Source organism: Mauremys reevesii, linkage group 14, assembly GCF_016161935.1.
Source record: "Mauremys reevesii isolate NIE-2019 linkage group 14, ASM1616193v1, whole genome shotgun sequence".
NCBI classification, from domain to species: Eukaryota; Metazoa; Chordata; order Testudines; family Geoemydidae; genus Mauremys; species Mauremys reevesii.
In genome coordinates this window covers 1,260,629-1,274,215 of record NC_052636.1, presented here as the reverse complement: position 1 = coordinate 1,274,215, position 13,587 = coordinate 1,260,629, and the positions used below count along the sequence as shown (strand labels likewise).

Sequence of the window (13,587 nt, the reverse complement as noted above, 5' to 3'; positions counted from 1 at the left end):
TTCCTGCATTCCTAAACAGTTGTTGAGTTGGTTTAACCAATTCCTCACCTGTGCAGGCAGCTCTCGGGAGCACTTCTTTCTCAGAGGCCTGGAGGTCCGGGACCCACAGCTCTTCCCCTCGTTCCAGCTGCGAGATCACATCAGGTTTGGAAATTGGAAACCCTACTCCAGGCAAAGAAAAGAAGGGAGGTCAGTGGAATTTGTGGGATACTCGTCACAAAGAATATTCCATGGTTGTAATCCCTGCTCATTTTTAAGCAGTAACATCCCAAGGCCAGCTTCCTTGGCTCAAAGTGGCAGGAGAGTAATTATTATTATAAATCATATTCATTACCTTGGTGCCTCAGGGCCAACTAACAGTGGGTCCCCTTTGTGCTAGGCAAAGTACAAACAGAGAATAGTAGATGGCCCAGGCCCTGAGGAATTTACAATCTAAATAGACAAGACAGACACAGAATGGGGGAAGGGGTAGAATCCACTGTTAGAGCAGAGATAGTCAGGCCTGCCTGTAAAGCCGATACTTTAAGAACTTAGGTGTATTTTTTCACTTAGCTAGTTACAGGGGTATAAAAACAAAGAATCAAAATCACAGTCTGCCTGTGTCTGGGCCTTCGCACTAGGATAGTCTGAGGCCTTCTTCTTTGGCTAAGCAGCAGGGGCAGCCTTAAGCTGGGAAGAGCAGGGTCACATCCTCACACCCCAAACCAGTTACACTGAAATAAGGTGCTATTGGGCTGTTAGGAAGACGATCCTGTCCGGAGAGTGCCCATCACCACCAGATAAAGAAACAGATCTTAAGATGGTTACAGAAAAGTTAATTTGACAGCAGCCTGTCTGGTAAGAAATCCCTTATCAATGGTTGTGGTTCTGAAACCCTCATTTCTGTATCGTTTTAAGTTCATGGCCACCACTTTTACCTTGTTAATCAGTCTGGTTCTCTAATTGTTTCTGTCGGCTATATAATTAATGTTGCTAGGTAAGTAAATAATGTAGTGGGATATAATTGGTTAGAGAATTATGTTACAATATGTTAGAATTGGTTAGTTAAATGTCAGCACCATGATTGGTTAAGGTATAGCTGAGAATATTACTATATAAATGGGATCAAACAGGAGGGGGAAAGGAAATTGGAATCATGTTTGTTAAGGGGGGGAACAGGGAATGGGGAGACAGGCAAGGCTCTGTGGCCTCAGAGCCGGGCAGGGATACGGGGTAAACGCTCTGCGGTGTCAGAGTGTTGCATCGCAGGCGGGCCGGATAAAGCACAACAACCAATATGATTGCAAGCTGAATCGTTTATTATTTACAATGCATCATATTATATAGGCTTCTCCATATTAGCAAACGTCAGACACACCAACATTACATTGCTGCTGATTGGTTCTTTGTCTGATACACACACTTTTCACATGCATGGCCCTTTGCTTACTGGTTTCCCATTTCCCATGCAACTTATCTGATCCCAGTTAGGCCACCTGGCGTCTGTCTCCCACGGGCTAGCTCTCAACTTTCTCATAACAACTTTATCTAACTCCTCTATTCTTGTTGTCCTGCTGCTGTAATTTTCCACCAAGGCAGCATAGGGATGATGTAACCCCACATCAGAGCTGGGAAGGGAACACTGGGGAACAGACTCTATCAGTGTATAGAGATAAGCCCGACTGGTGTGAAGGGGTTTGGAATATGCCTGCTTGGAAACTAACCCCCATAAACATCGCATTGTCTGCGCTTCGGACTTCTGGTCTTCTGCTGCTTGCTGTCAGCGTGACAAGAACCAGGGAAGTGGGAGGGTGAAGGGAAACCCCTCTAAATCTGACCTGATCACCAAGAGGTAAGACTTTAAGGAAGGTTTTAATACACTTTGGAACTGATCAGGGATTCCCACGAGGACTGGTGAGGGGGCGATGGTAAATACACATTTAGATCCTGTTCTTGTTTTCTCCTTTCCCCAGAAGGCGCACTGGCACACTGGCATGGATCCACAGGATCTGGGCAATGCCCTGGCTTGTAAACAGTCCTTGGGAGGAGTCTCTTGAGTGCACTAGACCCCCAAGGGGTCCCACTCTTCCACAAGGACAGGCCATGTAGCTTCAGCACCTGAGCCTGAGCCTCTGGCTTCAACACTCCTATTTCAACCTGTGAGCTCTGCCAGCAGGTCCAGCCGAACGACACTCCTGTTCAGTGACTGTTCCTCAGTCAATGCACACAGCAAAAACTTGCTCTGACACTGGGCAGACTGTTAAAACATAGCAGGGTTTATTAGTCAACCGAAACTCAGCACTGGAGAGTCCTTATATAAGCACAGAGAAGCGAAGAAGACAATATAGTCCATACTGGCCAATGCCCTTGAGCCAGGCTGCTGTAGAAAACGCTTCTGTTTCCTTTCCCTGTGCCTGTCCATTAGTCTTCGCTCCGGCAGAGCTCCCTGTGTCTGCGAGCCCAGTTCTTCCTGCTCCCAAAAACATAACGAGTCCATGTATGCTTCACTCAGCCAAGCGGAGCTCCTCCCATGGACAGGTGAGAATTATTCCCTTGTCTCTGTCGGGTATTCCATTGATGTAGGTTGGTGCCAGCCAGTCCTTTCATATCACCCCATGACAGATACATGACAAAACACCTCATGTCTCCTGTTCGTTATAATCATAGCAATACCAATCACAGAGGGAAAGTGAGGGGTGTATTGGAATCATAGAAGTATCACCAAAATTCCCACCTCTATCACACACACAAGCTGCAGTCCTCAAACGCTGGTCAAAAAGAAGAGACATGTGGGTCCCCACCCACAGAGAGGGGCTGGCTAGAGGCCTGATACCTGAGGGGCCATTCCTTGAGCAGACCATGGAGGCAGGTCAAAGGCTTCGCTACCCCAGAACTGTGACATCGCAAAAGCACATGTTGATCCTGATCTGATTTGATGATCTGTGACCCAGTCTCACGTCTTGTGGGCAATTTTATACTCGCTAGAGGTAAGATGTCGTTATCAGAGTATTGCTTATTAGCTTGGAACATGTGTGGAGGGGCAAGGAGGTGAACATAAATAAATGGGTTAAGGGCAGGGACTACACTACTGCCGGGATCGACGCTCTGAGATCGACCCACCGGTGCTCGATGTAGCGGGTCTATTAAAGAGCCGCCAAATCGACCGCAGATCTGTCTGCAGCCGACCCCTCTACTCTACCCTGAAGAGAAGACTAAGGTAAGCAGACCCTGCGGTACCTCGATCTAAGGTACATCGACTCCAGCTACGTTATTCACACAGCCGGAGCTGCACAGCGTAGGCTGAGTTACCGCGGTAGTGCAGACATCGCCTCAGCTTGCTACAGTCCAGTGCCTTCTGTTAGGATGAGGCTTTGTGGGAGCCGTTATGCTGAAGTCTGGGATTTACCTGAATAGGCCTAAGGAGAGAATCCCAGGTCAGATATTTCGCACCCTCATTTTGAGAGACTAATGAGGAACCACAAGCGGGTGCAATAACGCCACAGGATTCTGAAAGAAGGAAGTCTGGGGCAGGCTCTAGCAATTAGGTTGCTATGAAGTATCTCAGGAGTTGGATGCATTCATATATTAGAATTATTAATAAATCAGTGATGTAAATCATGAGTATTAATGCCTGATGCTTAATTATGGACTTCCCAAAGGCCAAGTATTCTTTGGGGCAGCTATTGACATTATTGTAATCAGAGCAAAGGAGCAGATGTGGTATATCGCCATCCTATTACCATAAGAAACCAGAGAAAATACCTCTCTTAGTTACCAGTTTTTCATTTTGTCAGGTCCCCGAGACAGCGTAAACTGAAGCAGGGCCTCCGTCTGATGGGCCTCTTGCGCCTCGATCTTTGTTTCCATTGGTGTCCATAGCTTGTAAGTCCGCACAGTGCAAGCAAGCCCCTCTTTACTATACTTCTCTGACTGTAATCAATGTGTATTGATCCTTGCCTATGATTTCAATTAGAACTGTCTGTATTAAATCAAGTTTCTGTGTGTTTCACCCAATTTCATCTCATCCATTAACTTTGAGTAGCCATGTACAAGGGCGAGTTGTACCCCAACACGTCATCTTATCGGTGTAAACACTGTCCAGGCTACACCACCAGCCTGTGACATCATCAACAAAGTGCCCATTTGTGCCTGGGAAGGGGCCCTGCTCTGGGCGGGAGGATGCAGCATGGACTCTGGGTGGGTGGCCTGGGTCGCTGTGCTCTGTGTTGGGGAGGTTATCCGGGGAGGGGGGTATGAGTGGGAGAGGGAGGTCAAGAGTTAAAATAATATTTGAGGGGGGGGAATGTATAAAGAAGTGAAACTGGACAGAAATAAAACTGGAGTGGAGGCTCTAAACCAACAAGGCTTGGGCAGGGATTCAGGGTTAAAGGTCTGTGATCCCCCACAGCTCTAGATCCCCAAACCTCTCCTCCCTCCCACTGACCCACCCAGCCCACTTCCTGGGTGCCCTTCCCACACTCCTCCCCTTCTTCCCATTACTCTCAGCCGGCACCACCTCCCGGCACCTTGGGAGCTTCTTGTGTTCCCTCCTCGTCTCACATCCTCCTCCTCCCTGCTGCTCCTTAGCTCTAACCCTGCACACCCTCCCATGTCCTGGCACCCCAGAATTATCTACTCCCCCTTCTACGGCTCTGTTCTCCCTTCACCCGTGGGGTCCTGAATGGCGACATTATTCGCTCTCCTATCAAAAGAGGAGCTCATCTGACTGTCACGCCAGGCATGAGTCGTACACCTATTCACTCAATTTAGAATTCTACAGGCAGCATATTTTCCTCTTACACTGAGGAAAAGGCATGAAAGCTACAGTGATTAATGTAGTTATTAATGTAGCCAGTAAGGATACATTCAATGCAATTTTTAAATGACTGATTGCACCAAAAAGGCACATGTCCAAAAATTATACTAGAGGATGGAAGATGAGGCAAAAAAAGGGGGACAAGGAAACTTTTCAAAACTTGGATGATGAACAAAGGTATAAAGTTATTACTGCTCAGGTTCTTCAGAGACCCCACAGCTTCTAATAACCCAGGGGACAGGACTCCTTACCCAGCGAGGTCACGTTCTCATAGTTCTCCTGCATGACATCCCTGTAGAGGGCTCTCTGAGCGGGGTCCAGCAGAGTCCCCTCTTCCCTGGTGAAATACACAGCCACCTCCTCGAAGGTCACCGGCCCCTGAAAGAGCAAGAGTCCAACACTCAGTACCTGCTGCCCCACTCACAGCCCCACAATTCACGGAACAGCAGCACCAGGTAAATGGAGGCTCCGGGAGACCCATGTTAACAGAGTCCCACCCCACCTTGCTTAGAGCATCCAGGAGGCATCAGAGGGTAGAAAGAGAGAATCTTTGTGTCTCCCAGCTGACAGATGGAGGCAGGGTCGTCGCATTTATCACATACCCACTAGCCAGAGCTTGTTACAGGAGATGGGGCTGTCTCTGGACCCTGCTGGTGGCTCCCTGGTAGAAATCCCAACACTCTCCAAATAAAATATGTGGAAGAAAGGGAAAGTCAGTAGTAAAGAATATAAGTTAGACGGTCAGAATTGTAGAAAATTGGTAAGGGAAGCTATCAGAAATCAATGATTAATCAATGAAAATAAGGACATTTTAAAAAGTATAACATTAATCCTAACAACGATAGTGGTAAATTACTAGATAGAAATGGCAGATTTATCAAAAATAATGCAGAAGAGGTAGAAGTGTTCAATAAATACTTCTCTCCTGGATTTGGAGAAAAACAGATGATGTGAGTTCTTTTTGGAATGGAAAGTGTGACTCACAAGGATGTTAAACAGCAGCTATTACAGTTAGACATGTTTAAATCAGTGAGTCCAGATAACTTGTATCCAAGAGTTTTGAAAGACCCGGTGGAGGAGTGTGGTGGACTGTTAATGTTGATTTTCATTAGGACTTGGATCACTGGGGAAATTCCAGAAGACGGGAATAAAGCTAATGCTGTGCCAATATTTAAAAGTCTAAAAGAGATGATCGAGCTAATTACAAGAGTGTTAGTCTGACATCAATACTGGGCAAGAGAATGGAGCAGTGAATACGGATTTCATTAATAAAGAATTAAAGGAGGGTAATATAATTAGTACCAATTAACAAAGGTTCAGAGACAATAGATCCTATCAGACTAACTGGATAACCTTATTGGATGAGATCAAAGGTTTGGTTGCAACTAATAGTATTGATGCAATACACCTAGACTTCCGTAAGGCATATGACTTGGTTCAGCACAATATTTTGACTAGAAAACTAGAAAGATACAAAATAAACACGACATACATTAAACAGATTAAAAACTGGGATTGTAAATGGGGAACCACAGTCGAGTGGATTTCTTTCTAGGGGGTTCCCACAAGGATTGGTTCTTGGCTCTGTGTTATTTAACATTCTTATCAATGACCTGGAAGAGGATATAAAATCATCACTGATAAAGTTTGCAGTTGCCACAAAGATTGGGGGTGGTGGTAAGTAATGAAGTGTCAGTAGGTTCAGGTTCCAGCACTCGGAGCCTGGGAAGTTTTCCCAGCCCTGGCTGGGGGGTTATTTCCGGTTCCACAAAGAGGGGAAGTTCCATTCCCAACTCCTGTGCCTTGAAATTAGGCCCTAGTTGACACTACCCCCCACATTCAGCATAGTGGTAGGAGTATAAAATGATTAGGACATACTGATGAGGCATTTTGTGCAAGATGCGTCACGTGCGGTGTCATTGGAAAAGTTAGGATTGGCCGAATATGATTATCCTACCTGTGTGCATGGATCATGTTTGTATCTGAAGTTATGGATATTGACTCTGTATCTGTATTTCACATGTGCTTACTCTGGGTAACACCCACAACCAGCCTTTCGGGTACAACAGTGAAGAAGCCAGACAGTGCTGATGGCTCATCAACAAAGACAATGGACTGTGGAAGAGCTGAGCCCTCCTGTGAATGTGTCAGCCAGCCTAGGAGTCATGGCTACTATGACTCAGCAGGCCATGCTAGGGCACGTGACCAGACCACATGACACTGAACTCCATTTTGCTACCTGTGTTTTTCCACTAACTGGCCGGGGAACTGAGTTTGGAACAAAGGGTTCCCGCCATATGGAAAAGCTACATAAGGTGGGGTGTGACATCATCTCTTGGCCTCATTCCCCACACAAGAGAACTCCTGGAAGCACCTGAGGAACCAAGACTGAACTGGTGGAAACTTGGTGGACTGCTTCTATCATCAATCAGCGTGAGAAATTGCTAAATCAAATTCTATCCATCTGGTATGTTTGGCTTACTTTGAGTTTTTGGTTATTGGCTAAGTAATCTTCTTTACTGTGTTTGCTATCACTTATAATCACTTAAAATCTATTTTTCTGTAGTTAATTAACTTGTTTTATGCTTTATCTTAATCAGTGTATTTTGAGTGAAGTGTCTGGGGAAAGCTCAGCTGGTTAGCACATCTTCATATATGCGTATCTTCCCCATAGCGAGGGAAAGGCGAACTATATTAATGAGCTTACATTATACAGATCCCTGTGCACTACAAGAGGGTATCATTTTGGATTTCTATTACAGCAGGTGTGCAAGGCTGGGGAGCTGGGAAATTGGCTGATGTCTTCTCTCTGTCCTTGAGTGGAGGGGGCCATTTAGGGATCAGGGCAAAAATCTGTCTGGGGATTGGTCCTGCTTTGAGCAGGGGGTTGGACTAGATACCTCCCGAGGTCCCTTCCAACCCTGGTATTCTATGATTCTACGATTCTAGGTTAAGCACTCAGGTAGCTTAGCTGGGTGCATGGCGTCACCTGCTATCGTGTTGGGTGATAACAGGGCCTGGAGAGGCTGGCTGAATCTCCAGCCAACCACTATGAGAAGGGCCAGCCCAGCTTCAGGGTTCGAGGGCACAGCGGTTCCCAGAAACCCCCCACACTGCACCCCGGGGTGATAACCCATCACACCCTACATTACACAAGTCTCAGCAGGTTTGTCCCCTCCTGTCCCCTCCCTTTCCCCACCCTAGATAGTTCCTGCCTCCCACCACCTCGAGCAGCTCCCACCCTCCTATGCATTTACTGCTCCTCTCCCTCCAAGCAGAACCCACCACCAGCTCCCTGAGAATCCCTTACCTGAGCCAGCTCCATTGCAGCCATTTCCTTCCCCCTGGGAGGAGGGGATGATCTGGAGCGAAATGTGGACGTTATTCTGTAACCTGCCAGGGCGAGAAGGGCAAGGTGAGAAAATTCAGGTGGGGTTTTTGTCCGTTCCACAAGCCAATTCCCCCCAAGATTTTCCCTGCTAATGGACATTCTAGGTTCTGCCACACTGTGGAGCACAGAGTGACCTTATTCCAGTACAGGCCTAGCCCCCTCCCACCAGGGTGTAACCCTCTGAGACAGGGTGAACCCCTCCCAGTACTGGAGTCTCTCTGTTACACTTATCAAGTTTGCGGACAATACCAAGCTGGGAGGGGTTGCAAGTGCTTTGGAGGATAGGATTAAAATTGAAAATGCTCTGGACAAACTGGAGAAATGGTCTGAAGTAAATAGGATGAAATTCAATAAGGACGAATCCAAAGTACTTCACCTGTGAAGGCACAATCAGTCGCACACATACACAATGGGAAATGGCTGCCTAGGAAGGAGAACTGCGGAAAGGGATCTGGGGGTCACAGTGGATCACAAACTAAATATGAGTCAACAGAGTTACACTGTTGCAAAAAGCAAGTATCATTCTGGGCTGTATTAGCAGGTGTGTTGTAAGCAAGACACGAGGAGTAATTCCTCCGCTCTACTCTGTAGTGGTTAGGCCTCGACTGGAGCAGTGTGTCCAGTTCTGGGGGCCACATTTCAGGAAAGATGTGGACAAACTGGAGAAAGTCCAGAGAAGAGAGACAAAAATGATGAAAGGTCTAGAAAACAAGACCTATGAGGGAAGGCTGAAAAAACTGCATTTGTTTAGTCTGGAGAAGAGAAGACTGAGAGGGGACATGATCACAGTTTTCAAGTACACAAAAGGCTGTCAGAAGGAGGAGGGAGAAAAATTGTTCTTCCTAACCTGTGAGGACAGGACAAGAAGCAATGGGCTTAAATTGCAGCAAGGGAGGTTTAGGTCGGACATTCGAAAACTTCCTAACGAACAGGGTGGTTAAGCACTGGAATAAATTGCCTGGGAGGTTGTGGAATCTCCATCATTGGGGATTTAAGAGCAGGCTGGACAAACCCCTCTCGGGGATGGTCTAGATCAGTGGTTCTCAAACGTCTGTACTGGTGACTCCTTTCACACAGCAAGCCTCTGAGTGCGACCCCGCCCCCCCTATAAATTAAAACCACTGGTTTATATATTTAACACCATTATAAATGCTGGATGCAAAGCACCCTCTGCCTGAGCCCCGAACCCCTCCAGCCCCCCAACACCTTATCCCCAGTCCCAGCCAGAGCCCCCATCCCGCCGCACCCTGACCCTCTGCCTGAGCCCCTCCAGCCCCCCAACACCTTATCCCCAGTTCCAGCCAGAGCCCCCATCCCGCCGCACCCTGACCCTCTGCCTGAGCCCCGAGCCCCTCCAGCCCCCCAACACCTTATCCCCAGTCCCAGCCAGAGCCCCCATCCCCGCACCCTGACCTCTGCCTGAGCCCCGAGCCCTCCAGCCCCCAACACCTTATCCCCAGTCCCAGCCAGAGCCCCCATTCCGCCACACCCTGACCCTCTGCCTGAGCCCCTCCAGCCCCCAACACCTTATCCCCAGTCCCAGCCAGAGCCCCCATCCCCCCGCCCCCGGACCCGCTGCCTGAGCCCCGAGCCCTCCAGCTCCCCAACACCTTATCCCCAGTCCCAGCCAGAGCCCCCATCCCCGCACCTGACCCTCTGCCTGAGCCCCTCCAGCCCCCTAAACACCTTATCCCCAGTCCCAGCCAGAGCCCCCATCCCCCCGCACCCTGACCCTCTGCCTGAGCCCCGAGCCCCTCCAGCCCCCCAACATCTTATCCCCAGTCCCAGCCAGAGCCCCCATCCCGCCGCACCCTGACCCTCTGCCTGAGCCCCGAGCCCCTCCAGCCGCCCAACACCTTATCCCCAGTCCCAGCCAGAGCCCCCATCCCGCCGCACCCTGACCCTCTGCCTGAGCCCTGAGCCCCTACAGCCCCCAACACCTTATCCCCAGTCCCAGCCAGAGCCCGCACCGCCCCGCACCCCCCCCCTCTGCCTGCGGCCCTCGAGCCCCCCAAACCCCATCTCCCCAGTCCCAGCCAGAGCCCCCATCCCCCCGCACCCTGACCCTCTGCCTGAGCCCCTCCAGCCCCCCAACACCTTATCCCCAGTCCCAGACAGAGCCCCCATCCCGCCGCACCCTGACCCTCTGCCTGAGCCCCTCCAGCCCCGCAACACCTTATCCCCAGTCCCAGACAGAGCCCCCATCCCCCCGCACCCTGACCCTCTGCCTGAGCCCCGAGCCCCTCCAGCCCCCCAACACCTTATCCCCAGTCCCAGCCAGAGCCCCCATCCCCCCGCACCCAGACCCTCGGCCGGAGCCCCCAGCCCCGCCCCCCCAACACCTTATCCCCAGTCCCAGCCAGAGCCCCCATCCCCCCGGACACTGACCCTCTGCCTGAGCCCCGAGCCCTTCCAGCCCCCCAACACCTTATCCCCAGTCCCAGAGCCCCCATCCCCGCACCCTGACCCTCTGCCTGAGCCCCTGAGCCCTCCAGCCCCAACACCTTATCCCCAGTCCCAGCCAGAGCCCCCCTCCCCCCGCACCCTGACCCTCTGCCTGAGCCCCTCCAGCCCCCCAACACCTTATCCCCAGTCCCAGCCAGAGCCCCCATCCTGCCGCACCCTGACCCTCTGCCTGAGCCCCGAGCCCCTCCAGCCCCCCAACACCTTATCCCCAGTCCCAGCCAGAGCCCCCATCCCCCCGCACCCTGACCCTCTGCCTGAGCCCCGAGCCCCTCCAGCCCCCCAACACCTTATCCCCAGTCCCAGCCAGAGCCCCCATCCCGCCACACCCTGACCCTCTGCCTGAGCCCCTCCAGCCCCCCAAACACCTTATCCCCAGTCCCAGCCAGAGCCCCCATCCCCCCGCACCCTGACCCTCTGCCTGAGCCCTGAGCCCTCCAGCCCCCAACACCTTATCCCCAGTCCCAGCCAGAGCCCCCTTCCCCCAGACACTGACCCTCTGCCTGAGCCCCTCCAGCCCCCAACACCTTATCCCCAGTCCCAGCCAGAGCCCCCATCCCCACACCCTGACCCTCTGCCTGAGCTGAGCCCCTCCTGCCCCCCCACACCTGATCCCCAGTCCCAGCCAGAGCCCCCATCCCCCCACACCCTGACCCTCTGCCTGAGCCCCGCCACCCCCCCCCACACCGTATCCCCCGTCCCCGCCCGAGCCCACATCCCCCCGCACCCTGACCCTCTGCCTGAGCCCCGCGCCCCTCCAGCCCCCCCAACACCTTATCCCCAGTCCCAGCCAGAGCCCCCATCCCCCTGCACCCTGACCCTCTGCCTGAGCCTGGAGTCTGTGGCTGTGACGGGGGGGCGGGGCGAGGTGGGGGGGGCCGGAGGGGAGGGGCGATGTGCGGGGGCCCGGGGGGGGCGGGGAGGTGGGAGGGACCCGGGGGTCAGTGGCTGTGACGGGGGAGGGCGGTGTGGGGGCCTGAGGGGAGGGGATTTACGGGACTCTCCGGCGCACCCTGGCAGTGACGGTTCCCCTGCACACGGGCCCCAGGGAGCCGGGGGCAGTTTGAAGGGGCCGGGGAAGGGGCAGCAGTGGGGAGGGGCAAGGGCGAGACACGGACACACACTCACCGCCCCCAGGGGTTTCCCGCCCCATCGCTACGGAGGCCGCCCGGGGACCCCCCGCCGCGCCCCGCCCCAGCTTCCGGCCCGGCCCAGCGCGGGGGGTCTGGGGCCCAGGTGTCTCCTCCCCCCGCCCCGCTCGGCTCTTACCGGCTCCGCCGCGCGCCCGGAGCCCCCCGGCAGCGGCCCGTAAGTGACGCGTCCCACGGGGTAGAGGGGGAGTCACGTGCCGGCTCCGTCCGTTAGAGCTGCTTGGAGCGCGGCGCGCGCCGGGGGAGGGGGAAGGAACGAGTCACGTGACGGGTCCGGCCGTTGGAGCGCGGCGCGCGCCGGGAGGGTGTGAGGCGGCGCTACCCCTCCCCCGTTAGGGGGGTGTGTTTCTCCACAGCCCCGCCCCTTATCCCCGCCCTGCTCCGGCCGCGGCCAGCGCGAGGCCCCGCCCCCCGGGGCTGGAGCGTCTCCGCCCCACGCGTGTCCCCGCCCCTCCCCCTCCCGCGGGGCCCGCCCGCAGCGCCGAGGTGGATCACGTGGCGGGCTCCCGCCCCGGCGGGGGCACGTGTTCGGTGCCTGCCCGCCCCCACCACCCCCCCAGGTCTGGTGCAAACCGGGGTCTTATCCACGCACCGAATTACACCCCCTGATCGGGGGTCCCAGCCCCCGGGCACCGCACCCCACCCCCGGCCTCTTGCGCCAGCCCCGCCGAACGCACGGAGAGCGGGAACAGCCGTCCCCAGGCACGGGGACCGTGCGAGAATAATCACTACAGGTCGTGGGTGCGGGGCCGCGGCTGGCGTGCAAAGCGAACACGGCGTAGAGCCAAAATTGTATCCCCACTGCCCTTTCAATGCCCCCACCCGACCCTGCCAAACACACAGGTCTCCTTGGAAAAGCAGGAATAGCCATCCCCACGCACGGGGACCGTGCGAGAATAATCACTACAGGCCGGGGGTGCGGGGCCGCGGCTGGCATGTAAAGCGAACACGGCGTAGAGCCAAAATTGTATCCCCGCCGCCCTTTCAATGCCCCCACCGACCCTGCCCAACACACGGGTCTCCTTGGAACAGCAGGAATAGCCATCCCCACGCACGGGGCCCGTGCGAAAATACTCACTCCCGGCCGGGGGTGCGGGGCCCTGGTTGACCTGTGATGCGAACACCCCCTAGAGCCAACATGCTCTTCCTGCCCCCCCTTTCAATGACCCCCCCACCCCGTCCCACCGCCGCCCACGCTGCCGGCAGGGTTTAAAGGGCTCAGAGTTTCCGCCACAGCTGGTGCCCCAGGACCTTTAAATCTTGAGGCCCCGCTCCCCGACTCCAGCCGCACGCGCATAGTTGAAATCGCACCTGTTAAATGCGCGTAAGTTGCGAGAGACCTTGGCCAACTCTAAAGCTGAAAACAACTAGGCTCCTCCCACGAGGGAGGTTGTCACCTCCCGATACTTAGCGACTCAGGGGGCCACCCGTGCAGCCACCCAATTAAGATGGTGGAACTCGGTCTCCAGGTCCTGCTGTCACTTGTGAGGATGGCCAGAGGGCAGCGTTATTGGGGCTTGACTCTTAAATAAAACCCCTTGGCTTAAAAGCCAGTCGGCTGTGGCGTGCGGGGTTTTCCAGGCTGGCTTCTGCCGCCTTCGGATGCCTACGCTGCTGTTGGGGAGGCAAATCGGAGCTAGTAACTAGGACTTTTGCAGTCGTTTTCCCACCTTCGATTCTGTTTTTGCCCCAAAGCTCCTGGTGTTTTTCTGCAATGGCTGGAACTTGTGGGGGCAGATCCGTTCTTCAGATGCCTTAAAGGCTGCTACCCCTTAGCTTGCTGAAGT

General features: G+C 53.7%; 1 protein-coding gene across 1 annotated transcript in view; it reads right to left on the bottom strand.

Moving 5' to 3' along the window:
- LOC120381414 (zinc finger protein 850-like) overlaps nucleotides 1–13,587 on the bottom strand; it is a 376,174-nt gene that overhangs the window by 219,844 nt on the left and 142,743 nt on the right. The gene's annotated exons all lie outside the window — the stretch shown is intronic.